The sequence below is a fragment of the Pieris napi genome, chromosome 7 (assembly GCF_905475465.1).
Source record: "Pieris napi chromosome 7, ilPieNapi1.2, whole genome shotgun sequence".
NCBI lineage: Eukaryota > Metazoa > Arthropoda > Insecta > Lepidoptera > Pieridae > Pieris > Pieris napi.
In genome coordinates, this window is record NC_062240.1 from 11,868,346 (window position 1) to 11,885,677 (window position 17,332).

The 17,332-nt window shown below is 33.6% G+C and overlaps 1 protein-coding gene and 1 long non-coding RNA gene across 2 annotated transcripts in view; both read left to right on the top strand.

Annotated features, from left to right (window-relative positions):
* The first annotated feature begins 2,203 nt into the window (after positions 1–2,203).
* LOC125051005 lies at positions 2,204–2,592 on the top strand. The gene is made up of 2 exons (XR_007117234.1): positions 2,204–2,286; positions 2,470–2,592. It is a non-coding gene; the product is annotated as an uncharacterized LOC125051005 (long non-coding RNA).
* Positions 2,593–4,071: 1,479 nt separating this feature from the next.
* The window catches only part of LOC125050992 (protein qui-1), a 113,789-nt gene continuing 100,528 nt past the window's right edge, over positions 4,072–17,332 (top strand). Inside the window, exon 1 of the mRNA XM_047651104.1 lies at positions 4,072–4,292. The gene's annotated coding sequence lies outside the window, so the exon portion shown is untranslated. The remainder of the gene's footprint in view (positions 4,293–17,332) is intronic.

Genomic DNA, 17,332 nt, shown 5'->3' on the forward strand with positions numbered 1-17,332 from the left:
TAAGAGGTCCTGGCATATAAAACAAAAGAACTAAAATGGAAATGGGCTGGATATGTCCATAAGAGGGGCAGATAAATGGAGCAAAATTGTAAGACTATGGCAACCAAGAGGCCATGAAAGAAATAGATGTAGGTAATTTAAAAGGTGGGCCAATGAAATCATGGAAATGGCTGGAAAGACTAAGACCTGCCCTGCGATTCTGTAACTCACTTCACGAACTCACACAGCGGTTTTCGCATCGGCGGTCGCTCTCAAATCAGTCGTGAAGCAGTCATTTTATGATTTGGCATTCTGATAAACAATAAACTACAAGTTCCCACCTTTTGAGAATGCCAAATTATAAAATGACTGCTTGACGAGTGATTTGAGAGCGACCGCCGATGCGAAAACCGCTGTGTGAGTTCGTGAAGTGAGTTACAGAATCGCAGGGCAGGACAAGATTGGTATACAATAAAGAATTATGGAGGACAATAGGGAAGGCCTTTGCCCGTAGGCACACAGAATCGGTTATCGTATATTGAGAAAAACTGGCTAATAATGTATATATTTTTTATTTCTCATATAAGGCTATAAATAAATAAATAAAAACGAGGTCCTGGCTAACTAAGCCAGCCTAGCTCCTTCCAGAAGCACAGAAGTGCTCTGGGTAATTTGCAGGCTTCACAGAGCTACCTCACTGCTCTGAGGATTTCTGTACGTACGTCCAGGACTACGTGGGTGACTGATTCAACACCTATAATTATGAAATGGAATTGATTGGTAGTAGTGTTATGTAATAAAGCCTTCGTTGATAAATAGATGTTCAAACAAACAAACTCTTTAGTTTTATTATGTAATACAAAACTTTACATAATACCATAAAAATACTAACAGTACACTACATAAAACAACATTATACCTATATTTTTAACAATCCAAAAACTTAATGTCCGTTTTAAGTGGTCTTAAATAATTAATTTGATTCGCTTACTTACTTTCTTTACTCATTAATTACTTACAAATAGAATATTATATAAAAATATTACATTTTGTATTTAGGCATGTTGTGAAAACTAATAATAAGTAATGATTTTTTGTTTTTCGCTTTTATAAGAAAAGTCCATTTCCTTGCTTTCGCCATGAAGCTTCCCAATTGTAAACAAAAGCCATGACGTTGATAAATTGTATCGCATTTGTCAACCCGGAATTGTGTTTCATTCTTTTATTCAAATAAATGTCATAAAATTAAGTCAATCACATTAATAAATAAAAAAGATATGGCGATAGGGACGCGAAAGTATATTTGTTTTCTAGAGAAATATCATTTGAACAATATTTAATAAAATTATCTTCCAATGAAGTTAATGTATCGCAATCATCATTATTTTTGACAGTTCACAATTTCTGAATTTTTAAAATAACATAAGCTATTTTAAAAATTGTACCAGAAAAGTGAGGTTATATTATAGCTGGCGTACTCGGAGAAAACTCCCGTCGAGCGATGATAGCAAATACTGCCCCTTTTTAGCTTATTTATAGAACAAGTTGTAAACGGGCATGCGACAACTAGTTACCATCGAAATATTGTCTGATGTCCCTTGAACACACTGCCAGAAGGCTCACAAGTGCGTTACCGGCCTTTTGAGAATCGTTACACTCAAGCGAATCCTTAAGAAAACTTGAAGGACCTTTGAAATTTGTGTAGAAATATAAAAAGCATGGAGTTTTTATCCTTACTCAATTCAGAGTTGGTATAACTCTAATTTATAAATGAAATCCTTTTATCAGCTAATAAAAAATTTGCACGTTCATATTCCATGGGCTTAACTCCAAGCTCTTCATTTGGTATTCATTACAATTCCTTCCATCAATAGATAAGCATCTTAATAAGACAATGCGCATTATTATTTGCGCAGCATAACGGAACCACCGTTTAGGAAGTACTATTTTTATATATGTTAATTGATACATAGTTAATTCAATACTATAATCGTTAATACTAAACAGCGGTATGAAATTATATATCGGAATATTAGTTAAGAACAAATTAAAAGCATAATAATAATTTATTTATAGCAAGAATTTGTACAAAAATGTGTAAGGAGGTACAATCTTAAGTCCGCATATTCTGCCACACACAATGGCGCGCAAATTTGTCTTTAACCCTAGAAAGATAACGTGCGCCTCAGAGGCGCCCGGGAAATATATATTTCGCTGTCATTTTGTTACCGACGCGCATACAAGTTTGTGTTTCCTCGCCAATTCAGTCCTTGGTCATCACTTCCGAGAGACGGCTGCTTCTGTTCGGTAAGTACCACAGGTTTGCTGTTAGAGCGATGCGTTGCGCTCGGGAGGCGCATGTTTATCTTTTGTGTAACTTTCGCCACTTTCATAGTGATTTTGTTTTTATAATTTTTTACCAATGTACGGTAAGTTTAAAGGTAGGTTTTTTTTTATTGGTGAATACTTATTGTAATTAATTGTTTTTAGGAGCGTTTTCGCATCATGGCGAGCAGAAGAGTGTTGGTAAAAAAGAGAAATTGTTTATTTATTGAATGAAGAAGATGAAGGCGCAGATGTCGGCAGTGACAGTGAGATCGAGGACCATGTAAGTGAAGACAATGTGCAAAGCGATACTGATGATGAGTACGTAGTTGAAGCTATGATTTATGAAAAATCGAATGATCCTTCATCGCAGAATGTCACTGAAAATACTGGACATGACCAACGCCGCCTAATGATGTGATTAGGGGCAAGAATAGGCATGTTTGGGCTACTGCTAAAGGACAAAATAACAGAAGAACGTCTGCGATCAATATACTTCATTCCAATAGTCGCATGTCTCGAAATATTTTTGAACCACTTCCATGCTTTGAGTTATTTATAACTGACGAGATTATTCAAGACTAAGTATTGAGAATATCCTCCCACAGACTAACCCAGAGATGTCTGAAGAAGCTGATGAGGAACCTCCAGCTAAAATTCGACGGTACTGTAGCTTATATACAAAAAAAAAGAAGAGAATGTCCAAGATGAGTTGCACAAAATGTAAAAAGACAGTGTGCGGAGAACATAAAAAAGATGTTTGCAACAATTGTCTTTAGCCGTTGATTTTTCCAATATTTTTTTAAAATTGAGACTGATCATATTATAATTAATTAATTAATAAGAAAAAACACTATAAAAGTTACCTACTTTTAAAAATTTCTACCTAAGTACAGAAGACTTCTAATTTTTGTCAAGGGTTTATAAATACCTACAAATTTTCATATTTTGAATAAAAATTTATGATAATACTTATGTCTTTTATTTACTTCTTAATAATTCAACAATTTACAGTAGTGAATGAAATAAAAATAATTGACATTCATAAAAAAATCTGGTATTAAAACAGTGCGCCTCTCAGGCGCATGTAAATTATCTTTTCAGTACAAAAAAATAACGTTATCTTTCTAGGGTTAAGGGAATTTTATAATTTACACTATTAGTCATATGAATCGGTCAATTCTTTTATTATTAGTGTCGTACATATCATATCATACGTAATTAAATTTATATCAACTACAGTGTCTCACGCAAATAATTATTTATTGAATAATAATTTTTTTACAAAAGTAATACACCAAGTCGATTTTTTAAAACTCTAGTCGGAAGATCTTTTAATTCTTTTGGTAAATTTTTGTAAACCTTGCTTGCCATACAAAAGGTGTTTTTCCTAAACAGTTCCAGATTGATTTTTGGCACAGCCAATTTCTCCCCACGTCTACAAACAACAAAACAAAGGAAAATCAAATGTTCATTAAAATGTATAATTATTGTGAAAACAAACGACACAATCAATTTATGTTTATATAGCCTATAATTCGTAGGCCTACAAATAAAATTACAAGCCGTTTATGGTTATAGCATATATATCGTTATGCTTATAACATATTAACGTTTTCCTGATAAGACACAATTCTGAATCATCATTATCTTATCAAAAACACGTGAAGATACTTTTCAGAAATCGATCTACTTTCCTCAATTCCGGAAACGGATATGCGAGTCGGAATGTCTCCTGTAGTCTGTGCTAGGGCGGGCGGCTCGAAGCCTGTATCGCCCCGCACCTTACCGCAGTCTACCTTTGGTCTTCTAAGTGCGCGGTACTGTGCGCCAGTTAGAGCGTATACCGCGAAACTAGAATTACACAAAGCATGAATTAAAATCGTTGCTAAATAATTGTACTGTTTCGTAGTTTAAAATTCATCTCAGTGTCAGTGACCCAGTTCCCAGTGATATTTGTGTTGTGCTTTAATCTTCCAACTGTTTAGGTAAGTTTATTTAACGCATTATCCAATTATTGCTCATTAAATTGGGTCATTAATTAATTTTAGTATCTTCCTTTGATGATATGCAGATAGAGTTTTGTATCACTTCGGAATGTGAACAAGATATTAATCAAGGTTTTTCGTCGGATAAAAGTAGGAATAATAAACACGACCTCAATATTTTTAACTCATCTACTTGTGGAATGTTTGTCAGACGGTGAAATATTTCATTATTTTTATATTTGATGTCCCATTTTTGCTTTGTTTCACAAGAGTCATTTGTAAAATGTTAAATTTAGAACGATGTTACTTGAATATAAACTCGAAATGGTGAAATGAAAAGAGTTTTAAAAAACCAGTTTTGTTTTCAGTTTTCATCGCAATGCAATATGTCATGTAATGTATTTTTATTTATGGCCTTAGTAGATATTTATTTTCAAATATATTTCCGAGAGATCATCGAAGAGATAAAGTGCGAATAGTGAAGACAAGTGATAAAGTACTGTGTGAAGTGCGCGTTATTAGCGGGATTTTAGTGTAAACATATTCATCGTTGATTTTAAAACTAAACCCTTGAAGAGATCTACGGCGTTTTCTATCCGATCCCCTAGCTCGGTTCGGCTAACATTAGCTAACACTAACTTGGTTTTCCATTATATTGTTTTTATAGAGGAATATTTAAGCATTAGTTAAATTCAATTATTATACAAGTTCACATTTTTTGATGTCGTTATACGGTTCACTATTTTTTCCATTAATTCTTTGATTCAAACACCCAAGACTGATAGACACATGAACAATAATATATTCATTGTATTAAGTCTCTACCAGTCTGTGTCATTTATGATAAATAAAAGGATGATGGAAGTATTGTCTTTTATTGACATAACTTTTACACATTTAATAAAACAATTTTTAACCGGATTGAAGTTATGTATATAGAGGACACCGTGAGCCATTTCTGCCAAAACCCTCCATCTTTTAGTCGATACGAACTCCGGGGAAATAAAAACAGATAATACAACTTTTTCTACAGCTGTGATACTTTTTGACATTCAATATTTAAAATTATGTAAAATAATTGTAAATACATAACTTCAATCCGGTTTAAAATTGTTTTATTAAAGGATGATAGAAACAATTCTTATAAAGCTCAATAACTCTTGTATATTGTATTATATCTTTGATTGTCAGTTTAAATTTCACCGACAAAATAGGTTTTTTAAACAATAAATAATCTTAGTTATAAATAATCGTGCTAGTTTGATAAGCGTTATCTAGTGACATAATCCCTTCCCAACATTTATCGGAAAATTGGTGAAAAACGATGTCAAGTTTAAAAGTGGGCACGTGTGCCGAATCCTCTCGTAATCCCTTATACATATTTCATGAAGTAAATATATGGGTCAGATGAAGATAGCTTACAGCAGTGCCGAGGGTTGGGCACTCTTCTACTTTGCTCTGATTATACCCGCATTATGCGATTGTTTTAGCAACTGTGGTTAAAGTTGTGACAACCCTGAGGTCGTGTGCTCAATTTAATAATTAAATTAAATTATTGTAACAAGAAGCGAAATGTTGTATGTTATTACACAAAGAAAACATTTCTTATCGTTATTCGTGTTTATTACACGTATTTCGTGCAAATATATTTTAGACAACAACGATTCCTAGAATCAATATTTCCTACTCGCCTATTCACATGTTGACCTGTACTCCCACTTCTCTACTGCTTCATTTAAGAATGTGTTAAAACAATTGATAAAATGAAACTCCACGATATTTGACAACCTAAGGCGTTCCGACTACGAATTTTCTCGGAGTCAAGTTTAAAAAAAAATTAAAATTAATTATTCATATAGGTAACACAACGTACACTTATGAACGTCAAAGAAGAAATATATTTGAAATGCTTCTAAATTTGCCAGTTCTCAAATCAAGGGCTAGAAGGGAAGAACTGGCAATAAACGTTTAAGTATGTCAAAATTGTATTTCACATTTATTTTAGATAAAGAATCAAGTCGTAGCTATTACGATTGGTATTTTATAATATAGAATACGTAAATTAACAAATTTTTGAAAAGAAACGATAGATTAATACATAAAATAATGTTATTAAAAAATTAGACCATTGCTGACGTATCCCAAATTAATTTGGAATTGTGTTTTATCTTATCGCCTGCAACACTCCAGTTAGTTTTAATATAATTAGATAAAATTCACAATTAGTAATACTTTATAAAATTCTAAATACCAGTTGTAGAGCCTATATTGATTTCTGTTTGACTTTAAAACATTACTCAGTTTAATGTATATATACAGTTAGGGGACTGTTAATGAGCTTGTGTATTTTTTAAATTATACTTTATGCTTAGTGAAGCTAATTTTATATGGTTTTATAACAAATAAAAAAGTACATCTCGCCTTTGAAACCGTTTATAAATAAACCGTTTCTTTGCGAAGAACATATACATTCAGATTGATTATCAAACACCACACATTCAGCCATATTAAAACATAATTTTATAAGGACAGTTAAGATTTTTATAATTGTTGTCAAAACTTGTGAAAAAATCTCTCCCACATAATAAAGACACTTAGCGTTTTAAAATCTAATCATGTTACTCTTGAAATTATTACACGGCAGTGATCTGTAACTTCTGGGAAGGTGATTAAATAGTTTGATAGGCGTAACAATTTTGTTAAATACATCATGGTGCAACATACCCTTACAGCCGGTGGATACTGGGAAGTTTTTTAATGTTTTGAATAAAATCGACAAGAAATCGCTGTTATCAATATATGTGTAATGTGTATACGTAATCAACAGATTATAATGCGATGACTGAATTTTCTTACAAATCCCTAATGCCTTATCGTTTAGGCGTTTGAACAGAAACCTAATCCTGCACCTCCTACAGAAAATAATTGCCTTAGTCGTATGGGACATTTCACGTGAAGCGGATAGCGAAAAAAAAGTGATGTCGTAGAAAATGAAATATTCGGGTTAATCTTACCTCTAGTGGATATGCAAATGCAAATACGTGACATATTTAATATGATGCTTTTTTTCAAGTGGGTCCTTAAAAAAATAATGCTAATTGAAATTTCGATTTCTATGGAGTAGATTGTCTTAGGATTGTTTTAAAAATATAACGCTTTGCAATTAGTCTAGACCTTTCTTTTTCCTTTTCAAGTATTAAAAAAAATTTGAACTCCAAAACCGGAAGTGAAAATTTCCAATGAGTATTTCAATAACTTAGTTTTTATTATTTTTTTTAAATAAAAAAATAGTTTTAACTATATTTTAAGTGAAATGCCCATTTATTTAAATGAGTCGCGTATATGAAGGTTGTCAAAACTGGTGCACGAAAAAATGTCTAGTCTAATTACTAAACACAATAGAAAACGGTCTTATCGAGATATATATGCTCTCCAGGTCATTCACCTCTCGTTATGGAACTATCAGCTGTTCACGGTCAATAGTGATAGTGATCGATCGTCATAATGTATCAATATACTTTATTTAAGAATAATTGAATTAATGACTTTGACCATATTCAACGAAGAGCGATTCGAATCCCGTACGACCATTTACATTCCGTGTGTTCCCTTGGCATTGCGAAGAGATGTGGGGTCTCTCTGAATTTTCCAGTAAGGGTATCCAACGGAGTTGTTGAGCGGCACCTGCAGCCGAGTTTCACTATCGGGCGTCAAATCAGAATACACAATACCATCCGTATCCATTATATCCATCCGTTCCACAACTGAGCGTTTCTTAAGGTTTAGTTTTTGCCGCCCACTGAACTATTCCCGAACCAATTCGTCTTAGGGTCGTTCAAGAAAAGAGCGTACCTATCCTTAAAGCCCGGCAACGCACTTGCGAGCCTTCTGTCAATGTGAGTGGTGGCGGTATCACTTAACATCTGATGAGACTGCTGCCGGTTTGCGTTCTATTACAAAGAAAAAAATATTGAGCTGAATATTCTCCGTACATCATGAATGCCAAACGCGAGATATGATGCCAACCAACAAAGTAGGAAGACGTCTTAAATCTCACTAGAGCCGTCTCTTCATATATTGATGAAAATATATGCAGACCATGAATCGAGTACCTACGAAACTACGCGGAATTCTATAGAGATTATATTTTGAATACCTTTTACTAGTTTGATGGGTCATTAGGTCATGAAATAAGCTCTTGTTTGTATAGTTTATCGGTACTTACGTATCAACGCCACCGCGGCAAAAATTTAATGTTTTTTTTGGAGCCGGAGCTCTCCAAAAAACCTATTATTATTTAGTATATTAATATTTTATTTAAATAAATATTTTATTTCATCAAATTCGGGTGACGGCTTTCTAAATCGTTACCAGAATTTTTGCCGCGTTAGCGTTAATACGTAAGTACCATTTTATGTAATTTACCTCATGACAACTTAAATAATTAGCCAAAGCGCCGGTTTCAAATTCTTGTACAAAAAAGAAATATATTTATATCTATCTAATTGACCTTAATATGTGTTAGTTTTGTTTAAATATATCAAGTTCTCGGGCGCTATAATGTTAGTAATTACGCCCAGAACGTAAACGCCCTAACATCATATGAATAATTGATCACTGGTAAATGAGAGTGTAGCGATCGTACTGCTATTATTATTGTGAGTTCAGTTTATATTTGTATTGTTGTGTGTTAAAAAAAATAGTATATTAAGCACTTTACCGATTAATGCGTTTTTAAACAGTGCTTAAATATTTTTACCAATTAAACGAATTTAGAGTTGAGAGGGTATTTTTATTAATTTCATGGACGGCCCATAATTTTTGAAACAGCTGTTCGTCATGTTTCATTACACATATAACAAAATAAAATTTACTTTATTTTTAAATGGACTAAAAATGTAACGAATCTCTAAGAAAAATGTCTGAGACATAGTTGTTGTGAAAAAATTGTGTTGGTTGATTGAGGCTTTTTATACGATTTTATTGTTAAATAATGTTTAACACACTTTATAGTTAAGAGCGACTCAGTAAAGATGTATTGAAATAACTCGATATGATCCTCGAACTAAATTCGTTTTATAGGTGTAAAAAATAATAACAATTTGGCTTACTGGCTTGAGCCTGTGACTCTCATCCCTAACTTCATAGGTCCCTTACCCCAGCTGTGGACTTGACTTTTCTTACAAAGAAAACATCACGAGGAAACCGTCAACTTTTTGGGTATCCGACACAGAAGGTATATCACCTACTTGACTAATAAAAACAAACGTGTGTGTACTTATGTACACAAGTTAGAAGTAATACATACTTCTTTGGCGTAACAAGATAAAAATCTCTCCAAAAGTTTTATCTATCGCCTTATTCTTCGTTTGTAGAAAAAACTACACATTTTTCCCTAACGCGTCATAAGTATAACTTCAAAAATACTAAATTGTTGACTATAGCTTTAGGGTGTCGGTTTTTTGTGACTCGCAATAATTTCCTCTCATCATTTTTCCCTAACGCCAAAGGAGTATAATTAGAAAAAATAGTGCGTAGAGTCCCTCCGCGCGGCAGAAGTGAAACTTTGTAATATGGAAATGAATATAGGAAGGGGTAGTAATTAATATTTAGTGAAATCATATTATTTCTTTAAGACATACTTTATTAGCATTATAAGCAGTTTGTTGTAACAAAGGGTCCTGTGTTAATAATTTCATTCTCATTGTAATTAAATTTCATTTTGTTATTCAAATTAAATAAGGTTTAATTATGGCTGTCAGAGTAATTGAAAATAATGGAAGGCTGTTTGTACAATTAGATTTCCATCACTTTCTTTTAATTAGTATGATATTGTAATTAATTTGATACGAAACCTTACTGTCGTCACTTAATCAGGTAAGCCTCCTGCCCTGATCAATAAAAATCTTAAATTTAATTATTAATACTGCAAAAGTTTCGTCACATATGCATTGTTCAAAATGATTTTATTCGAATCGAAACAGAAGCTATTATGACAAATTGTAGCGGTCATTCTCCCGAATGCACGAATTTTTCATGCTAAACAAAAGCATTCAGGCTGCATGAATTGAGCAACATTCAAATGAATATAACAGTGCCATGTAACTGAAAATATGTGAGCACCTAACATCTAATTAATAATTTATTTATCTGCTGCATTGTTTTTTATAACACCATGCGTCTATTTTATATTAGTATAGTAGTTTTTTGTTCTAGTCTTTGTCTTCACATATAATTGTCAAATCAATGTGTACAAAATATTGTAAAAACTATTTTAAAAGAGTATATACCTATATATATGAAACTACCTTTTGGAAAGGGCAACTAGAGTAATTTTTTAATATTTTCAACTTGTAATTTTGACTTTCAAAAGTGAATATGTAAGAACTACAAATTAAAGTTGATTACTTTCATATTAAAATACGAATAAAATCATAAAAAACATTCCCTTGTGCAACAATATTTGTCCTGTCACGATTTTGGATAAAATCGTCAGCGGCGAGGACGAAGATAAGTGGGCTTTTCTAAGAGATATATTTATTTTAATATTGTCCTTAATTTTATTAAAATTCTCAACATTTAATAAAATTTCCCTTTCCGGGCGAGCTTCGAAATAGCAGAGAAATGAATACAATCCATTTAATAATTTTATGATTATCAAGTGGGCAACAAGAAGGTATATTGTTACTTCTTTATAAATTTAGCGTAAGTTTTCCTATAAATACTAAATATGTTTTATTGTCTGAACCTAAAAATTTATTAAGACGAAAAGTTTTCGTTACGGACCAGTAGTTCCTGGATAATGGCCTTCAAACAAACAACAGTTTAAAAAATAAAATTGAATAATAAGAAATTTAAAAAAAATACCTAATATGGAAATGTATAATTGCTAAACAGATAAATTTTCCAGACTTCTAAAAAATCTAAAAATCTTCTAGAAAATCTAGGTCGGACGTTTATAGATTTCCTCTAGTGCAAAACCCTGTTAGGATGGAGGGACGAGTGAGGCTTAAATAAATGATGAGGTGGAATGACGCGAGACATCAATTATGTACCGGGACAGAGGCGGGCGGGAATCGGACTGTTTAAGCTTGCGCTCAGTAGTACTCAGTAAAATCAATAGATTTCTTTAACTTCTAAGCGGCTTATTAAACTTTTAAAAATATATCAATGAATACATTTTGTAGCGGCCTTAATTAGCCATAGACTGTACGAATAAATTCAAAAGTTTTAGTTTGAAATTGGAATACAATATTGTTTTTTATTTGCCAAAATGTTTGGATTGTAGTTGCTAATATTTCACAGAATTACTTACTTGACTTAAAGTCCTATGTCCCCCAAAGTGGGACAGAGAGCATCCAGCGTAGAAAACCAGCCTGATCGGTCCTGGGTAGCGCTCTTAATTTCTCTCCTCGTCATGATTCCTCTGCAATGATTCTTCGTTGCCAGGTAGGTATGTTTTGGGCAGTTACGTTTCCTTTTGCCTTGAGGTTTCCAGTCAAGGGCTTTCTTGGAAATGTGACTTGCATCCTTCCAGAGCTAGAGAAAATGATTTGATTTAAATAAACTATGCACTGTCGAAAAATAATAGTCAACCATACAAATCAATCACTTTTTGTCAAAGAGGCCACAGATAATTTGTAATCATTATTTCACATTTCAAATGCAGCTTTGTCTTTTTATATTATATTATTTATTAGGTATTTAGGTATTTTTCAACCCTAGGAACATTAATAATCAATCTTAATAATTGTATATGAAAGTATGTCTGCAATTTTTATACCCACCAACGACATTTTCTAAACGGGTTAAATATTTAATATTGTGTCAAAGCATATTTATTTACTATACATTTTTTATTTCACCTGTATAATTTTAATGCTTTCGTGCGTGAATATCTAGGGTTTTCCCACAGAATGTAGGACAACATTTTATATATTTAGCATAGAAACGATAAGTGTTAAGACTTATTATAATGAAGTACCAAGCTAATCAGCCCGGTCTCCTGAAGAACCCTGTGATGGCACGGAACGCTTTTAGAAGGGGTTGTTAACCCGCCAAACATGGTAAATGGACAATTGTTGTCTAATGCCAAAGATTAGTAACTTTATATTTAACAATACTTTGTTATACTTATACGATCATATTAGGAACAGGCTTTGGGGGCGGAATTAAACAGTTGCCCTGATTTGTTCTTTATGAAGGGACGCCAGATAAGGTTGATTAAAAATTCAAATTTAAAATCAACTTTTGTACGCGTAAACAAGATTATGGTAATTATATTTAACTTTCGGAAAGGGACTGTGTGCTTTGTTTGGAACTTAGATAAAATCTAATTCTGTAATTAAACTTATTTGTTACCAGCGTTAGCTTAGTGGCACGCGACTCTTAAGGATCCGATCTGGTCGCCAAACTCCAAAAAAGTATATTTTATCTTTCCGTTTTTCGTCATTGTTTCTTGAAGTAGGGCGAATGGAAATAATATATGGTGGAGTTGGGTAGTTTTTGTATCCATTTTGAAAGATCGATACACGATTTAAATAACTTCGCTTGATAGAAAATAAATCCAACATAGCATTTTTTACACTTTGAATTCATTTTATGACGAAAATGTATATGGAACATGATTTAGAAATTTACACGATATATTTTATGGCAAGCCAAGTAATCCATTTCAGAAAAAAAATTGTTTATTAAATTACGTTAATTTAGTGTTTTACATAATTAATTGTTATTACGGGCCGACGCGCCAGCCCTCCACTGCGCACCGCAGTCCACCTCGAGACACTGACACAGCAATTCGTGCTGGGATAGGGCCTTAACTCTGATGTCATATTTTTGAAAACCGGCCCTGTAGTTTATGGAAAGGAGTTATGCTCACGCAATGGAAGAAACCGTGATAAATAAAAGTTCGTCTGCTGCGTCTAAGATGAATATTTCAACGGGGTGTGTATAGGATACCTATATATATCTATTCACCTGCTTATAAGAATCAAGAATATAGATATAGTGTTCTGGGACTTAGAGAAAGAATTAATAACGGAGAGATTTTGCGCTTCGCTGCAGGACAGTCAGTTTACTATTCAAGTAATTCTGCTATATATTTATAGCCTGAAGGGTTTTATGTCCATTTTATTACTAGGTATAGGTCAGGTAGGTTTTGGTCATTAACTAAAGTGGTACAATCTTAAAAGTTGCGCTACAACGGAGGGTATTTTGAAACGCACGTTCGTCTTCTTTTTGTGCCTTTCCGTTACAGATAAATAAACAGATCAAACAGCTGGTCTTTTGAGGTTTTAGGTTGAGTACTACAATAATTATATTAAGTAATATATAATATGAAGATATTCAATTAAAATTTCAACAAATTCCTTAAGGTTTAATGCGTCGTTAATCATGCGTTAAGAAGCGCCGGCAGTATTATTCAACTTTATTCATTAAAAGTGCTGAAGTTTGTACATCGTGGCACTTAAAAGGGTGTAATTGAAGCGAGCTTTGCTAATTTTTTAATTACATTAAGTAATTTATGCACTTACAGCGCAAATTAACGATTTATAAATCAAATCATGACAGTATAATATTTACTTCCAACACACATATACTATATTATAGTATATACAATATTCTTAACCTGCATAGTTAAAATTAAAGCAAATTTAAAAATTTCGGTCCCTGTGGTATTGTACCTTTATTCTTTAATGCTGGTAGCATTTACTCACTGTATTGCGATACTTATTTATTATCATAAAGCATCAGCTCTGGGGTCACCGGACCTCATGGCCCCAGAGGCTCTACTCCAAAGGGAACAAAATAAAAGTTAGGGGAAAGACTTTATTTTATATATTTTATTTGAGCCGTTTATCATTTTCTGAATGCTCTGCGGTCGCGCCAGCTTTTGTGCTTGTCCGAGGGAGATGAGACAGGGCTTACGTATCTATGCAAGTATCATGCCAAAGCCAGTCCCTTCCTCCTAGGGATCAAAGAAATCTGATCCGACCGCTTGCCATTGCCTCTGGCGATGCCTGTTGGCTCCAAAATGGCTGAAACATCGACGGAGGCAAGTGAGCGGCGAATGATGTCGTTGAGCGCGGCGTGGCAAGAAAAATTATCTGCCCTCTTTTGTTAACGGAGGCCATGGTTTCGTCCTTACTTTAAAGCCACAGACAGGGACAGAAAAATATTTATAGCAGAAAGATCATCTCACCTCACACTATCACTTCGACGTCCGTCGTTTCACAACTGAGCGTTTCTTAAGGCAGTTTTTGCCGCGCACCACCACTGTGTGGAATCAGCTGCAGCAAAAAGAATCATGTACTATGACATGAAGAGTCATACATTGGTGGGAACTTTATATAAAGGTTTTGGGTTGACAAAAATTGTTAATTGGAGGTGTTAATACTTCTTGATAGATGAAAATTCGTTATAAAGATGGTTGTTCGCAAAAAACGTTCGTAATGTAAAGGGATATTTTACAGTGAAGCTTATGGACATTATTCAAGGGGTTTACGAAGAATTTGTTAAATCACGGAAGTTGTTATATTGAGGTACGGTTGCACTGTATATGACAATGTTATATTTTTCATAATTTTCACTCTTTACATGGTCATGGATTGAGAGCCCTACAATCGTTATCTAAAATATAGATAGTATGAATGAGATCCACACAGTCTTTTTTAATTACACCTCATTACATTCCTTGAGGGTTTAAAACTCCATTTGGTTTTATATTTCGCTCACAAAATGTGTTAAAATGAAAAAATCTTTTATTTACTCCCTCAAGTTTAATAAGAAAAATATCACAAAAGGACAGTAGGAAACCCTTGGAGTTACAATATAAGAACGTAAGCAAACCGAGAACTTCTCTTAATATCCGCCCGTACTTTTGCGTTTGCATTGCCATTGAATAACTTTTCAATATCATATTGAGCCTATCGAATATGCTTTTACAATATTATTCAGTTTATATATAAATGGGAAATCGTCTATATTTGATACTTGATGATACTTCAAACTACTCCTTCTACATTGATACAGAACACATCGCTTAAAAAACTATGTTTTCGTAAAACTGATTATGAAAGCTGCAAAAATGATATATTGAAAATTGATTGGACAGAATTTGCATTGAATATGGGATGTGACGAATTTGTTTTGTTATTTTACAACAATATACATTCAATCATAGAAAAATATACTCCAAAGTCTAATGGTCCAAATAATAAATATCCTCAATGGTTCTCCAAAAATTTAATTAAATTGCTTACATCTAAAAACAAAGCTCATACTAGATTTAAGCGATTTGGAAACCCCAGGGATTATGATGAGTTCTCTATTCTTAGAACTAGAGCCAAGGAAGTTACCCAGAGGTGCTTCAAAACATATATAGAGCAAATTGAAGAGGATGTTAAACTCAACATAAAAGCTTTTTCGCGCTACACAAAATCTAAACGTATCACCAATAATATTCCTAGTCAGATGTGTTATCAAGACAAAATCGGTACTACCGGTGAAGATATTGTAAACCTGTTTGCTAGTCATTTCTCATCAATTTACTCTTCCAATACCACAAATAATTACTCTCCTAACTTTCCATCATCAAACTACTCTATCGGTAATTTACAAATAACTAGAGAGGAACTGTTAAAAAAGTTACAAAATGTCGATCTCTCTAAGGGTGCTGGCTTTGACGGTATCCCACCTATCTTTGTTCGTTTTTGCGCTCCTGCTCTTGTCACACCGTTATTGATTATATTTGAGAAATCTTTGCATGAGGGAGTATTTCCTAGCCTATGGAAGATAGCTAAAGTTACACCAGTGTATAAATCTGGAGACAAGGGTGATGTTTTGAATTATAGACCTATCTGTATTCTAAACTTATTTGCTAAGATATTCGAGGGTTTCATATATACCCATATGTATAACCATCTCAAACATATATTAAGCCCACGACAACATGGATTTGTTACTGGAAGGTCAACCAACTCTAATCTATTATGCTATACTACTTATTTATGTTCCTCGTTCAATAATAAAAAGCAGGTGGACGCTATATATACCGATTTTTCAAAAGCTTTTGATAGAGTGGACCATTTTGTATTGCTTGTGAAGGCTCAACATGTGGGAATCCATGGGAACTTATATAGATGGTTAACTTCTTACCTGTTGAACCGCACACAACTCGTTGCTCTTTGTGGATATGAATCTGTGGCATTTTTAGTAACATCGGGCGTGCCCCAGGGGTCAAAGTTGGGTCCTTTATTGTTTTTGTTATTTGTGAATGACTTGCTAAGCAAAATTAGTAGTGAATGTTTGGCATACGCAGATGACATAAAAGTTTTCAGACGTATATCTGATGAAAGAGATTGTGTGACCCTTCAATCGGATATTAATACTATATCTGCTTGGTGCGATGAAAACTCTATGGCTCTGAATATTAAGAAGTGCCAGGTTATAACATTTACAAAAAGTAGGAACCCTATCCAGTATAACTATAACGTTAAGGGTATTCTTGTGAATAGAGTTGAGGTGGTTCGAGACTTGGGAGTAATATTTGATTCTGTTATGTCATTTCGACCTCATTATGATCATATCTGTAGTAGAGCTAACCGGATGTTGTCCTTTATTCTTAGAACCGCTAAACCGTTCAGGCGAGCCGACTCCTTGATTGTCTTATACAGCTCTCTCGTGAGAACCATGGTTGAGTACTGTTTAGCTGTATGGGCCCCGATATACAAAGTTCATACAGATAGATTTGAATCTATTCAAAGGCGGTTTGTTAGAGCTTTATGCTCGAAGTATGGTCTTAGGCGCAAATTAAAGCAATATGACCAGCGTCTTGCCCACTTTCAGATTGTGAGTCTTGAAAAGAGAAGATGGATGAGCGACCTGTGTACTTTGCATAAAATAGCAAATGGCTCACTTGACAGCTATCTTTTGAATGAACTTTACATCAAGGTGCCGACGCGTTCTGTGCGTAAGCCACAACTATTTATGATACCCTCAAGTAATAACAATGTATCCCAGAATGGTCCGCTCGCTAG